Below are 16121 nucleotides of genomic sequence, written 5' to 3' on the forward strand. Positions count from 1 at the left end.
CTTCATAGATTTGAAACCAAAGTCACAAATAGCTCTGAGTTGCCAGTGATTTCATTTCTTCAGCAAATAAATTCTTTCCCCTCCCAAAAAAAAGAAAGAAAAAGAAGAAAAAAAAGGAAAAAAAAAAATCACTATACCACTCTGCCCCATCACATTCACAGCTTTATAGAGAGAATGACTGAATTAATCAACAAAACATGTTGGAAAGAGAGAGCTCTGTCCAGGAGCCAGAAGCACAGCATTGTGGATAAAATAAAGAGAAATTACTTGAAAAGGTAGAGATGAGTCTAGAAATGGGCAGTCACTGTCAAGGAGTTCAGCATTACAAGTTGCCCATGCATCTGAAGAGGGAATTCAGTGTCTAAAAGAGGTCATCAATATATGCAGAAGAACTGAGGCCACCTCTCATAAAAAATAATAGAAGAGGTTTGGGAATTACTTCAGCAAACACAGGTGCAAATAAATCCCAAGAGAAAAAGATGATTTGACCAAGACATGGGCAGGCTACATGGTGGAAGACATTTTTATCAACAAGGTCCAAAATCATGACTGAGGAGATTAACCTGGTAATTCGACTTTGAGAGGAAGTTAACTATGGGTCTTCAACCATAGTGAGGAAGGCAGATTACTTGGTCTTCAGAGAACTGAATCCTCAACTACCTGGCATATCATAACAATTATAAGACTAAGTAAGACGCCATAGGAAAAAAGAATTAGAAAAGTTCTGAAGCTCCGCATTTTAATTTATCTCTTCCATTGTGGAGCCTAACAAAAAATGCATTTTTAGAAATAAATAAAAGCAAAGCATGAAATGGCTTCCCAGAATAAACTGTAATCATAGAAGGAAAGTAAAATGTCGTCTCTACCCTTTAAAAATCCCTGCAAACTAGAAATGTGCAGAGCGAATGTGTTCTTAGTGAAAGCAGAAAGTCACTAACACATCTGTAATTACCAAGGGGCCTATTCTTCATAAAAATCTATATTCTCAGGATGTCCATGTCATCACAGCCTGTTACAAGCAGGTATTTTGCTCTTTTGCAAAACACCTGCATAAATACACAACGTAAGTGGCTGTATTAAAGTACTTATCTCTGAATATGGAAAGGGCTTCTTTTTGGATATGTAAATATTCCCTTAAAAGAAAACATAAAAGTAGAGTGACAGAATGTTGCCATTCCGGTTCAAATTAAAAAAATACCACAGTACCTTAAATGTAATTTTCTTTGTTTCTTACTTTACAGACCATCTCTCTAGAAGGAGTCAAAGGACAAATAAGCTGGAACTCAATTACCTATGCTAGTGAACCACATATAGGCATTTAAAAACGGGTACCTCCAGGGTGAACCAAGTGCTTTTTAATGTGTACCTCTCATGTTTAGTTAACATAATAAAATGCAGCATGCACCTTTTCACGCTTCTGAAGAAGCCCAAAATGGTCAATAAAGCACTAACTGTAACTCAGTGACCAGCAAAATTTTTTTCAGGTTACTTAAATAGTTTTCTTTGCTTTACCTTTGGTGAACAATTGAATGGAGGTCAAGTAGCTACATCTTGGTCAGATACCCCTTGGTGTACCTGTATGAAGCACCAAAAGATAAACTTTGGAATTTTGGCGCATCATTATGAAAGGGCCACAGGTCATCAAAAGGGGAAAAAAAAAGCTTTGGGCATCAGTAAAGATTGTTTCCAGTTGGCCTCAAACTCCTGTGGCAACCACATAATTAAAAGGGAGATGAACAATCTTTTCCAAGTATCTCAAACATCTGCAAAGTCAAACATTTGTAATCCTGAGTGGCAAACGAAGGTAGGAGTCACTAGGTAGGTATGTGAGCGTCACAAACAACTTTTCCCTCTGGTGTTTCAATCCTTATCCAATACGGAAGAGAAACAATTGCTTGTTTTTCAAACAAAAAGAAAAGGAAGAAAAACTACAGGGGCAAGCACTATGAACAGAAGAAGTAAATTTCTTATTCAAAGAATTCCTCTCTACTCCATTTCTAGCAATTTCATGATGTGTGTGTATGTGAAACCTTTTGCAATACCTCAGGCTGTTATTGCATGACTCTTATTTATGAACCTCCATTAATGTTCTTCCTGGTCAAAATTTTTTTACAAATTTCTTCATATATATATATATTTGTTTTGCAACAGCACTACGTCAAGTAAAGATTAGTCTCATACGAAAAAGATTCCTTTTCCTTGTGATGTTGTAATTTGTTTCACTGATATATTTCTGACTTGAACTAGCACAGTTTCACTAGACTTTTCCAACTGCATTCATGTATTGTTACTATAGGTCCCATTGTTTCAAAGTAGCTTCTCCTTATTGACTTGTTAGCACTATATTTTTGATAAGGTACTCCACTACTAAAGATAGGAATCTTTTTTAGGATCCACACACTTTCATTTGTGTATAGGAATCTCTGATCTATATTTACAGTAGCTTTATAATTTAACAGATGTTTGGACAGTTACAGTTCCCTCTGGGACAGTACTGTGTGGTTTTGAACTATTCCAGAGTTGTTCTATGAATATTTTTCCTCACTCTCTTATAGTCCTGGGGGTCTGTAACAGATGCTAATTGCTGTTTCTTCTTTGTTTTTTGATAATCTAGTCTTACCCAAATTATTCCACTTCTGCCCTCATCATTATTGAATTGTATATTACTGATTTTCAAGGTTTAGAGAAATAGATAAGACCACATTATCTACAGCTTATATACACACAGCATAGCTTAAAAGTTTCATATGTGCATATGGAGATGGTGAGAGCATTCAAGAAGTAGGGGCTTTTGGCAGAGAACATCCCACACCTCCTGTCCTTTCAGAAATATGCCTTGGAATAATTAGCAGCTCCATCTCAACTTCCCAATTTGCCACAATGCTCTCAGATATTATGCTGCTGCTCCACAGTTTTCAAAGGGGCTTATGATGCTGCATGCAGATCTGTTCTCTAAATCAAATGCTTAAGACATTAATAGCATGACCTTGAAGCATTTTTAAGCAGTTTATGTTACGTGAAGGTTGCCGACTTGTACAGGTGAAGATACCATATTTATGTGCCTGTTTTCACCTTACACTACATCTAGCCTGGGGCCATGCCAGAATAACCAGTTTCCTTGCTTCAGAGAGAGGTGGAAACTTTTCACAAATAACAGCCATAATAAATGTTCAGGTTGTACTTCATCTTTTAGTTCAATGGAGGCAGAAGGCAAACTGTTTTGATAAAGTAGCAAATATTCCAATTCCAGAACTTAGGACTCCAGTAGAGAATGAAGAGGCAGACAATGCTATCTATTTATAGTACATTTTGCCTGAATCCCTTCTTTTGTACACAACAGCCATGGTCTTTCATGCAGAACCACTGTAGATGGACAGCTGTGTGTCTAAACATCTGTGATGAACAGAACTCAGATGGGAGCTTAAAAAAAGAGAAAACGGCATCAACATATTCATAAGTTAGTGTGTGAACAATGAAAGCACATATTGTAGGTCTGAAGGAAAAAGGCAGAATCAGCTCGTAAAAAAAAAAAAACCACGAAATTCTCTAAGAAATTCTTTTTGGAGATGTCAGCATAAGCTTTCTGCCTGATTTAGTGTAGCAGTAAACTCAGGAAGGGGACTAAAGAAATTCCTTTGATGAACCAGGGGTTTCAAGGAAGCACCTATAAATCTGAAAATCAAAATTTTATCATAACTTGATCCAGAAGAATTATAACACCTCAAAAAAAGAAAATGAAAGAGGGGAAAAAAAAGAAAAGAAAAAAGAGTAAAGTAAGCAGAATCAGCTCTATTTTGCTTGTGTATAATATCAGATCAAGATCAGCTCAAAGACAAAGGCACACATCTCTGAACTTCCAAGGTTCCATCAGTGTCTTTAATTGGCTTTCTATTTGTGAATAAGCTATGTTGATGCTTTAAAAAAATTACTGAATAAAACAAAATTAAAGATCCTGAATTGTTGACCAGATATCAGTCTAAATATCAGGTTTTGTTATCCTCACTTGTATGATATTAACTTAATTTTCAAGTAGTTCTAATAAGACTGGCAGGAGTCATAAGATACAACTCGAAGGATGTTCTCAACATCTCTCTACTGTAGAGAATTATTATGAAGCATATAGAATATATTTTCACCTGAATTCAAATCATATTATTCTTTTAACTGTTTATGTGATTTCTAAAAAGGCAGAATCTCTCTTCTCCTTCTCTTTCTTAAAAGACAATGTGTGGAGCTTTAAGTAAAAAAATTTGACCCTTGTCTTTCAAGTTTCCTCTTCTCTGTTCATAAGCAATTTCCTGGAATACATAGCATTCCACTAGAGAGAGACCAAAACCCCATTAGGGTATTATTTCCTTTATAGATATTTCCAGCAGTCTTCAGTGGTTTTGACATGTGCAAAACTGATTGGATACAGCAGACTCTAGCACAGGGATGCATTTGAAGAATCTATTGCATCAAACTGCATATGCCAATACACTGCACAATTCCCACTGCAATGGCTATCTGCTGTCTCTTTTACTGTAGTTTCTCACATGCAAGAGAAAGTCACATCTTCTAGAGTGGAGAAATTTAAGACATTCTTATCTGAAAGTCAGGATATAATAATTTTTCCTCTTAAAAACTGCATGTTTTGTTTCAGTAATCAAAAAGTCCAAACCCACAGTACACAAGAATTCTGTCTTATAAATGCATGCTCCCTATATGACCTTAAAATTTGAGAAAAAGAGCCACAAAATCATTGCTCCAACTTTTTAACTCACCATAAATGAAAAAGGAGATATCACAGAGTGGTAACTGTGAGTTATCTATGAACTAATTTTCTCAAACATATTTGTTATTCAAAATTAATATATAAATTTCTGTGAGTGATTCCTGGCTTGATCACTGGTATGAGAGCAACCTATTGTAGAGAAAATGAAGGGATATAGAGGTCAGATGTTACACATCCAGATTACCTAAGCAGTAATCTCAGCTCCAATGTGAGCTCCAACATTATTATTCACATCTTCCTGCCTTCTGGGATTGAGATGGCCTTGGTCAATAAGAGCTTTTAACTAAGAAATAATGAGTAATACTCCATTTTCACAGACAGAAAAAGGAAAATCTGCCAACTGACAATAAAGAAGATACACTGAACAATCACTCATTTATTAGCACCACTAGGATAGGATCGAAAGGATCTAAAGTCTTTCCTTGTTCTTCTTTCTCTTATCATATGCTGACCCTTGTTCTTCATCCTCTTGCCAAATTCTGACATGATCCAATTTTCTCTCAGACTCTTCTGTAAATCTTCAAGGATGGAGAAGTGATTTTGCCTCTAAAAATTGCAGTATTATCTTCACTGGAAGAGATCTGGGAGGGGAAATGTTCTGAGTCCCATGTTTGGGTAGGCACTGCTATGAAAAGGCCTTTAGTCAGTGCACCTTCCTGGCAGGGCTGGGCTCCAGACAGCATGTCCACATATTGCATTTTTTGGGCAGAGGTCAGCTTCCCTTTTCTCTCTTATCTTTAGAGTAAAGATGCATCTGCCCTTGCCTAAATATGGGGACATATCTGTCCATTGATAAGCCTTATTTCATATCATCCGCAGTCATAACTGAAATGGAAGAAAGCCCCAATGAACTTGTGCTCAGTATGAAGCACAGGATGTTCTCCATCATACAACATTGTGCCCTACCTTGGAGATTTCCATAATGTGACAAGACAAAACCCTAAAGAACCTGATTACCCTTGCTTTGGGCAGGAGGTCATACTAGAGACCTCCACATGTCCCTTCCAACTTAAATTTACCTGTGACTCTCATCCACACTGGTCTTGTGATCAATAACAAAGATTTTTCTGGGATATTGTAGGGCTTCAGAAGAACTAACAGAACACTTACCTTTAAAAGGTAGAATTAATGAATATGGCAAAATTGATAGCTGCTTAGCCGTATCAAAACATGACAGAGCAAATATAAATGGGAATTAAAAATTAGAAACGTGGATCTAACCGCAAATTGAATTCAACACATTTATTTATGAGACATTCATTGTGCCAAAATAAGAAAGTATGTTTCATCAATGAGATCCAATAACTTTTCTTAGAAAATGAAATTGTTTAGAGGAATAGACGAGACTCAAATACATCATTAGATCAAAAATTTTGATAAGCTGCTGATCTTATGCAACTGCCTGAAACTTGTTTGTCATTCCGAAGTCTGTGAAGTGAGGAGGGAGTTCAACCAGCAATCAACAAGTATTAAAACCCTTGCATAAGACCTTGCTTAGAACACTCTCTACAGATATGTTCAAGAAAGGTAAATTTTAACTAGAATTTAGAACAAGAAGGTTTATTAATATGAAAAGGCAATGCAGATTTCACTGTTTAAGATGAAACTAGAATACCAAGCCAAGAGCAAATGATTGAACAATAAGACAAGGACTACAGGTCTTGTTCATAAATCTAACAGCAGACAAACAATAAGAAGGAGTAAAAAACCACATCTCTTCAAGGTAAAGCATGGAAATAAGAAAACACAGCTATAAAACTAGGATGAATAAATTAAATCTACAAACTGCAAGGTTTCTTTCTGCTACAGAAATCATCTTCCAATGAAAATTTTCTATAGTATTGAACCAGAGTTGTGAGGTATAAAGGAAAATTTAAGTAGTCTTAAAACTGAGGTTGATAACCATCTCAGTGAGATTGTGTTGTGATGTTTGTTATTATAAGGACATTGAAATCAACATTCCAAGATGCCACTGTCAGTCCTATTCTCCTCCTGACAGACTGCAGTCATCAGGGCCAGAAGAGATCACCTCCTTTCTTAGCCAATTCTGAAAGCAGAGACTCTCTAAGCATGGAATTTAGTTTCAGGACTGGTATGCAGCTCTACATTTGTACTCCATCTTGCAAATGAGTGAGCGGGAAGGCAGGAAAAGCAAGTTAATGAGTAAGGATTTGCACACAAGATACCAAATTGCAAAGATGTCAGAGTAGGACACTTTCAAGGATTGCTAGTATCACAGATTCACAAATGAAAAAAATCATAATTTGGTTATGATTTCTACACACAGCAGGTCCTGTAATAAAAAATGCTTATTTGTTTTGCAAAAGACATTGTTCAGTGAACTCTTTTTATTCCCTACTCTTTTTACTGTTATTTATGCTTCGCTGAGGTGAATGGAAGTGGACGTGGAATTTAAAATACAATCTATTTTAAAAAAAGAAATAAAATTAGAGTAATATTTTTTCCCCTTCTAATTTTTGGAATTGCTTTTCATTCATGGATAAAAGCTGAGCTTATAAGAATGTATGTCAACATTACATTTTTCTCCAAGAACAAGGGACACATCATTTTGTGCAAAGGGTGTACAAATGAAACTGATAATGGTAAGACAGGTGAGCAGAAGAATATTTGGTTTTTTGTTGGTTTTTTTTTTTCTTGTGGAGATGTAGTAGTCCATTTATGTGAAATTAAGTCAGAAGAGAAAATTCTAATCATCTCTAAGTTTGCTTTCATCTTCCAAACTTCTCTGTTGTGCTGAAGGAAGAGAAGTCTAGACAGTGAAGTATGAATTTACATGTAGATCTGTCAAAGCTTAGCATGTTTGTGAAGGGCAAAGGAAGTTTAGTTTGATCTACTATCTAGTAAGGAGAGGAGGTGTAGTGTGTTGACACTGGCCGAATGCCAGGTACTCACTAAAGCTGCTCTCTCATTCCCTTCTGCTACTGGGCAGACAGAGAAAATATAAGGAAGGGTTCATAAGCTGAGATAAGGACCAGGAGAGTTCACTTACTGATCATCATCACAGGCAAAACAGACTCAAAGTGGGGATATTATTAAATTTATTACTAACAGAATCAGAGCAGAATGAGAAGTAAAATAAATCTTAAAAAACACCTTCCCCCCATCCGTTCCTCCTTTCAGGCTCTGTCTCTTCACCCCCCAGTGGCACAGGGGATGGGGAATGGGGGTTATGGTCAGTTCATCGCAGGTTGTTTCTGCCACTGCTCAGGAAGAGGAGTCCTTCCCCTGCTCCCCGTGGGGTCCCTATCACAGGAGACAGTCCTTCATTAACTTCTCCAGTGGAAGTACATCCCACAGGCAACAGTTCTTCACAAACTGCTGCAATGTGGATCACTTTCCACAGTGTGCAGTCCTTCAGGCACAGGCTGCTCCGGCCCTCACAGGGTCACATGTCCTACCAGGAAAACCTACTCCAGCGTGGGCTCCTCTCCCCATGGGTCAGCAGGTCCCTGTCAGGACTCTACTCCAGCATGGGCCTCCCATGGGGTCACAGCCTCTTTCAGGCATCCACTTGCTCTGGCGTGGGTCTCCTATGGTCCTCCGTGGGCTGCAAGGGGACAACCTGCTTCACCATGATCTATGTCATGGGCTGCAGGGGAATGTCAGCTTTGGTGCCTGGAACACTTCCTCCTTCTCCTTCTCCACCGACCTTTTGTGTTTGCAGAGTTTTCACATGTTCTCATTCTGCTTTTCTCTGGCTGCATTTTTTTTATCTGCCCAACAGCTTTTTCCTCCATCTTAAATACGTTATTACAGAGGCATTACTATCATTCCTAATCGGCTCAGCCTTGGCCAGCAGCGAGTCCATCCTGGCACTGGTTGTACTGGGCATGGGGGAAGCTTCTGGCAGCTTCTCACAGAAGCCACATCTGTAGCCCCCGCTACCAAAACCTGGCCATGCAAACACAGTACAAGAAACACTTGTGCAGAAATATTTTAGAGTCGTGAAAGAGCCATAAAAAGTTACAAAAAATAAACTGTGTACCACAACTGTTAGTTTATGATTCAACACATGCAGTCATTTTGGAATGAGGTTCTCCTCCCATACCTTTGAGTAAGGTGTATCTAATCAAACACTGACCATTAGGATCAAAGCAGGATCAAGCCTTGTTACTGTAGGTTCTCTTTACAGAGATGCACTTTCAGAGCATAGTTCATGTAATCTAAGTATTTACAGAGGAATAAGTAAACTATTATAGGAGACCAGCAAATATTCTTCCATGGTTATAGAGTCCAGAGAGCTAGCTTAAACCTAGGTGTTGAGGTACAGTTAAGTGAATCCCTGCCTCGGTGCCCTGAGTTTTCCCATGAAATAATAAATCAATCTACTATCCCCAAATAAATCACTTTGAAGTCTAGAGTCTTTCATCCAGTATTTGTTTTCACTCACTGCTCAGCACCCTCGATTCTCAGAGCTTTTTCCTTATAAAGCCAGGGCAAAATTATAGTTAATATTGCCACACATTTTATTTTTTGCAGTTAAATGAGTTAAACATTGCCTAAGAGTCAAAACTAAGACATGACAGGTGTCAGGAGAGAGGTCCACAGGCATCACATTGTCATACAAAAAAGCCTAGGAGTGATTTCTAGAAATGGATTTCTGAGAAATAAAAACTAAAAGGTAGTATGATAAAATGTCAGTTGTTAAAACAACCTGTAACTTAGATATATGAAGAGAAGGTCTGAAACATAATGAATCAGAGACATATTTCTCTTGATCTGAAAGTCAACTAAAAAAATGAAACTGCATGACAATAGACGGCATGCAGAAAAGAGTTTATAGGAGTCTTCAAGATCAAATGCACACCTTGGTTTCAGGCACCCTCGAAAATTACTGATTGTCAGACTTTTATTGGGCAAAACTTATTTTAAAACCATATAAGTTCAAAATAACAGAATAAATACTCAATGAACTTAAATAGTAATAATAATAACTTTTGATTAAATAACTATTTTGTTCAGTGATTGCATTCAGTTTACCCAGTTGGAAATTATTGATTACAGGATATAGTAATTTGTTTCTGCTAACCGTTTGCCCTTGCAAGTGTAAATATCAAGAACAGGACTTGGACTCCTCTATTTGCCTTGGCATCAGGATGCTATGCATGTTGGACAACGATCCACGGCACAGTAGTGATTTACCTTTTGTTGTAAAGTAAAGGGTTTGTATTCCTGAAGTTTTTTGGGTACCTGGGATCCTATCTCTCTCCTTCCTGCAGGTTAAGTTTTCATATGAGTACTAGAGGAATCATGAATGCCCTAAATCTTAATAACTGTGTAATAATTTTACCAAGTGATTACGCAGTCTTACTTTTGTCATTTCAATGTACTTTAGGAAATAACTGATAGTTGCTCTTTCAAATCTCTTTGAGCCATTAAGACATCTCCCTTTACAAAATAAGAAGAAATAGCAAGAAAAATATACAGAAGTCTACAGCGCATGTTACAGGATCTGACTGCAGGTCTTTTTTAGATGTTTTCATATAAAGAATAAAAATTCACTCAGTTGTGATTTCCTGTGGATTACTAATTCAATCCCATGTGTCTAGTCATATGTTGAGGAAAACTTTGTCCTGAAGCAACACTGGATGTTGTCAGTGGTTCAAAAGCATTCCTTTTTTTCTCAGTCACCTATTTTTTCCCATATATTTTGAAACATAACAGCCCCTCCTGTAGTCTCCACTGAGTTACTTGCAGTAAGGGTTGTGTTGGTATAGGAGCAGACAGATGTGGGCCCAGAGTGGTTGATGCAGACTCACAGCCCCTCAGTGGTTAGATCAGGCTTTCTGAAAGTTGAAGGCACCACCAAAAGACATATATGCAAGAAGTTATACTTTGTTTCAGCTAGAGTTTAGGTTGAAAAGTGATCCTGCAACTTTCTATTTCTCAGTTTCTCAAAACCCTGGTTTTGTCCAGAAAGTGTCACTACCTTTCAGTTAAAGGTGCTTTCTAGCCAAGAACAGATGAAATCTCTGGATTCCTTTCATATTCTACTGTTTATTCTTTGGATAATTTTTGTCCTTTCTTTGCACCTTCTGCCACATGTCTTTAATGTGTCTGAATTGATCTGAATTTCCATCATAAAATATTATACTGAAGTTAAAATTATTTTCTGTATATTATCTTGTTATGAAGTACCATTCTACTGATGCAGAATAAAATGAAAATAGTATGTATGCTTTCTTGTTCTTGACATACAAAACATAATCCTCAAGCACAATGGTGATTGGTAAATATGATTAAAAATTGGTTATATTTCTTTTATTTTGAGTGATAAATAACCTGGTAAACATTTTGCATAAATAATACATTAAAAAATCATAACACATAATATCTCATTACATGATGCTTCTAACTTTATGCGTATCTGAAATAGTATGCTATTTTATTTTAAATCTCTAAATACATACAAAATGGAAACCTTCCTATATGTTGTATTTTTTAACTGCTTTTCCAAACCTGCTTCAGAGTTTTAAAATGGCTGAAACCCAGTCATAATTAAATTAGTTATAAAAAACAACTGATGATAATTTCTAATCTTTAACAAATGCAGCCATTTTAAACTACTAAAATATTTCTATTTTTAAAGTAACTGAGGTTAATGTTTTTCTTAGTACAAAGCTAAATTTTACATTTCTAGTACCGATGTTGTTTAAAAGTGTCTGCAGTATGTTTAAATGTCTGTGTATTTCCTGAAATATGGAATCATAGAATCATAGAATCAACTGGGTTGGAAAAGACTTCCAAGATCATCAAGTCCAACCCTTAATCCAATACTGACATGGTTACTAGATCATGGCCACATCCAGTCTCATCTTAAAAACCTCCAGGGATGGTGAATCCACCACCTCCCTGGGCAGCCCATTCCAATGCCTGATTACTCTCTCCACAAAAAATTTCTTCCCGAGATCCAACATAAACCTCCCCTGGCACAGCTTTAGACGGTGCCCACCTGTCCTACTGCTGGTTGTCTGGGAGAAGAGAACAATGCCCACCTGGCTACAACCACATTTCAGGTAGTTGTAAAGAGTGATGAGGTGTCCCCTGAGCCTCCTCTTCTCCAGGCTAAACAACCCCAGCTCCCTCAGCCTCTCCTCACAGGACTTGTGCTCGAGTCCCTTCACCAGCCTCGTTGCTCTTCTCTGGACCTGCTCCAGCACCTCAATATCCTTCCAGAACTGGACACAGCACTCAAGGTGTGACCTCACCAGTGCTGAGTACAGGGGAAGAATCACTTCCCTGGTCCTGCTGGCCATATTGTTTCTGATCCAGGCCAGGATGCCATTGGCCTTTTTGGCCACCTGGGCACACTGCTGGCTCATGTTCAGCTTCCTGTCAATCAAAACTTTGAGGTCTCTTTCTGCCTGGCTGCTCTCCAGCCACTCTGTCCCCAACCTGTAGCACTGCATGGGGATGTTGTGGCCAAAGTGCAGGATCCGGCACTTGGCCTTGTTGAACCTCATCCCATTGGAACCAGCCCAACTCTCCAGCTTGTCCAGGTCCCTCTGAAGAGCCCTTCTGCCTTCCAGCATATCAACACCCCCCCCCCCCAACTTGGTGTCATCTGCAAATTTGCTAATGGTGGACTCAATCCCCTCATTCAGACCATCAATAAAGATATTAAATAGGACTGGGCCCAACTGATCCCCGAGGGACACCACTAGTGACCGGCCACCAACTGTTTGCAGCACCGTTCACCCCCACTCTCTGGGCCTGGCCATCCAGCCAGCTCTTAACCCAGCAAAAAGTGCCCCTGTCCAAGCTGTGGGCTACCAGCTTTTCCAGGAGTATGCTATGAGAGACAGTGTCAAAGGCTTTGCTGAAGTCCAGGGAGACTAGATCCACAGCCTTTCCCTCATCCACCAGGTGGGTCATCTGATCATAAAAGGAGATCAGATTGGTCAGACAGGACCTACCCTTCCTAAACCTGTGGTGGCTGGGTCTGATCCCTTGCCCATTCTGTAGGTGTTGTATGGAAAAAAGGAATGTCATGCTGAGGAGTTCACAATGAACTTTTCTTGACTAACCACAATTCAAACAAGTGGAGTGGTGATTATTTATATCAAAGATCTACATCATTTTTCTAACCAAAATTCAGGGATCTTGAACAAAATAATATCAACACTATCAACAGAAAACTATTGAAGCCATTCTTTCAAAAAAGAATGAGTTGCTTTCCTGACCAGAGAGCCCTCAGCACCATTGTAGATGTGGGTGTCTCTACCAAATCCCATGTGCCTACCAGTGTTCTTAACATTTGAATTTGACCATTTGCCACAGGTTGTTATCATATCCATCTTCTGCGTGACATGGCCAGGACATAATCCTTTTTGAGTAGGATCTAATTAGCATTAATTTTAATTACAGCCGCGTTATTCTGTGTGGCCTTGAGACGCTGCCCTACTCATTTTGTAAGGTTCATCAGTGCTAATCCTCCCTCATCTTTGTATCCTTCCTTGGGCTTGTCATTGACCATTGCACTAAATATAAATTTACACACTTACCTTACTGTCAAACTTGGGCTACTTTTTTATTTTTATTCATTACTGTTAAGAGATAAAAGTTGGTAAATCACTGATACAAACATCCATTTTCTCATTTGTTAAACTCAGTGCAAACATCAATGTGGTGTTGTCCAAGACATTTGTTTCATTTGGACTAAAGAGGATTTCTCTGGAAGAGGTATTTAAACTGATTCATTATTCAACTTTGTATTTCTCATTAAGTCATCTTCTACAGTGTATCTTACAATCTTGATTTGTTCACTGGGTCTACTAACTATCACAGTAAGCTGACTGCCTTCTTGCACTTGGTTATTTATTTGAATCTATTTCTTTTGTAACACAGAAAGAATAGTGTCTTGCAGAATATACCACCTAGGGAGTCCTTCTGCTGTGCCTTTTGCAACCGGACTTGTCTATCTTGTATTGGCCTCTTTAGCCACCAGCGTGCTTGTAACAAATGTGGGTAGACCCCTTCCCAAATCTTCGTTCGCGAAGCCTAGACATAATTTCTATTGTCCTCCGTGTATCTAGAGTGAGAATGGTCTTTGTGATCTCTGTGCACCACTTGACACTGTAATGTTCTAGTTCCTTTGTCACTACGTACGATGCAAACAATAAGCAACAATTGCCATGTAATGTTTCTGGAGGTCAGATCTAAACTATCAGCAGTATCATGGCACAGTGCAACCTGTAGATGTAGTACTCCAAACGTCAGGATTACAAACTTGGAAGCTCTTTAGTGCCCATGGATCCCATGGGTTGGATCCAGTCTGTAGAACACAAGCACATGTGCTTACTGAATATTAATTCTTGCTATAGTTGAAATAAAGAATGTAATCACTACCTACTCCCTCCAAAACCCCAAAACCAATAACCCACTCTGCCCACAAATTGAAAATGTATTAGCATACCGAACTCTGTTCCATGTATCGCTTAAATGGTTCCTGATCAGTACAATGCAAGCTGTACATGCCCAACTACCTGTTTCTTTTAAGGAGTATTATATTTCCCTGGAAATAGACTTGACTCACAAATTTATAATCACACAGTTTTGAACTACTTAACATAAAATTTTAATAAAAACTACAGCATTTGTAAAGCATGTCAGCTTGAAAATAAAGCTAGGTATTTCAATAACACCCAAGTGCCCTATTTAGCATTTTTTGAATTGAACGTTTATTTCGAAATTTCTTTCCAGAGTGAAATTGCTTTTAGAGGAAATTGTTAATAAGGAAATCAAAATGAAATATTTAAATTGCGTTGAATAAAATAAGTCGGCCCAAAGCATTATGGCGAAATTTCATCATTTTGTGAGCAAAAAGTCTGCTTTTGCTAGATTTTTATTCCTGCATAGGATAGAAAGGATTTTTCCTACTTCTTTTTCATAGTAGAATTTCCAAGACAGATTTCTAGCCTTTAATCTAAAATCTCTTTTTTTCCCCTCTTGCCATACTACCATATTTTATATAAAACACAATGTATTGAATAGATTTCCCTCAAAGGTAATGCTAGCCTCATCCAAAAATTACAAAACTTTCATTCTTTATTAAGATTGATGTGACTATGGTGGGAACGTTGGTTATTTTTGGGGGTAGGGCTGTGGGGAGGAACTGAAGGTAGCAAGTAGTTCATTAACTAAAACAGGAGGGGAAAAAGTTGTTCAATCTAAATAAAATACAGAATATTGTGTTGATATTTCTTCCTATCTAAAATCAACTGTGTTCATTTGGGCACTTGTACATAAAGATTGAAGGAGTGAAGAACTTTTTTTAATTGGCAGAAGATATATTTTCCCCATTAGACAAATATTTTGGATATTATCACCTATGTACTATAACAAAACAATTTAAATTTCCTCTTTTACTTGAAGCTTCAGAAATGTTCAGCTCCCAGAAGAAGGTTTACCAATGAGGATGTAGATTTTTCTTAGATATAGTGCCGGTAACAATGTTTATGATTAAGATATGAGGACATTCAGGAGAAGGAAAAAAACCAATTAGGACAACCTTCTGTTTTGAGTGATTATCTTAGCAATGAAAACTGGGTAAAAAGATCTCTTGGTGCCTTGCGAAAATATAATCCTCCCTTCTCCACAAACACTGGACAAGACTCACCAGCACATATGATTTATTTTTTTTTCCAGAGAATTTACTGTCTAAGTGAAAAAAAGAATAAAAGGAACAAGTCCTGTGTCTTGCAAGTTGATCAGAGAACTTTCTCTGTTGCAAGTTTATTTTGGGTATAGACACTCCCACTATGACAATTAAGAGCTCCACATCTTCAGTCTGATGTGTTCAATATTCAGCATAAAAGCTCTAATCTCAATATCCCCTCTGTTAGCATGATATAGTGATACAAAATTACTGCAATGTCTATGAACTATACAGGATTTGATTCTTATAGAATGTACTCCCTGATTGAACTATAAATGGAGAGCAGCTAAGGAGAGATAAATTAACTCTTCATTTCCTAACAAGGAAGATGTGTGATGTGAAGCCAAACATTTTCTGTAGAAAAATACATGCCAGCTGTTATTCTTCATCTTCCAAAAGGCAAATATAAATATCTGTCTTCCTAGGAAACAGTTTACAACAAAAAACAGGTATATAAGATATAGATTTTAACCTAGATCTGTTATGAAAATTCATTGCAGACTGCTTTATGAAAGGGCAACAATATGTGCAGTAAAATACACAAAGAAGCTACAACTAGAAATATTATGGGAAACATGAAGCCTGTAATTACCAGGCAAGAATTAATTTATATTACATGTGAATGAACACTCATACCTCTTTTCTATAATGTTCTGAAACTTTCCCTCC

The sequence above is a fragment of the Chiroxiphia lanceolata genome, chromosome 2 (assembly GCF_009829145.1).
Source record: "Chiroxiphia lanceolata isolate bChiLan1 chromosome 2, bChiLan1.pri, whole genome shotgun sequence".
Classification (NCBI taxonomy): Eukaryota; Metazoa; Chordata; class Aves; order Passeriformes; family Pipridae; genus Chiroxiphia; species Chiroxiphia lanceolata.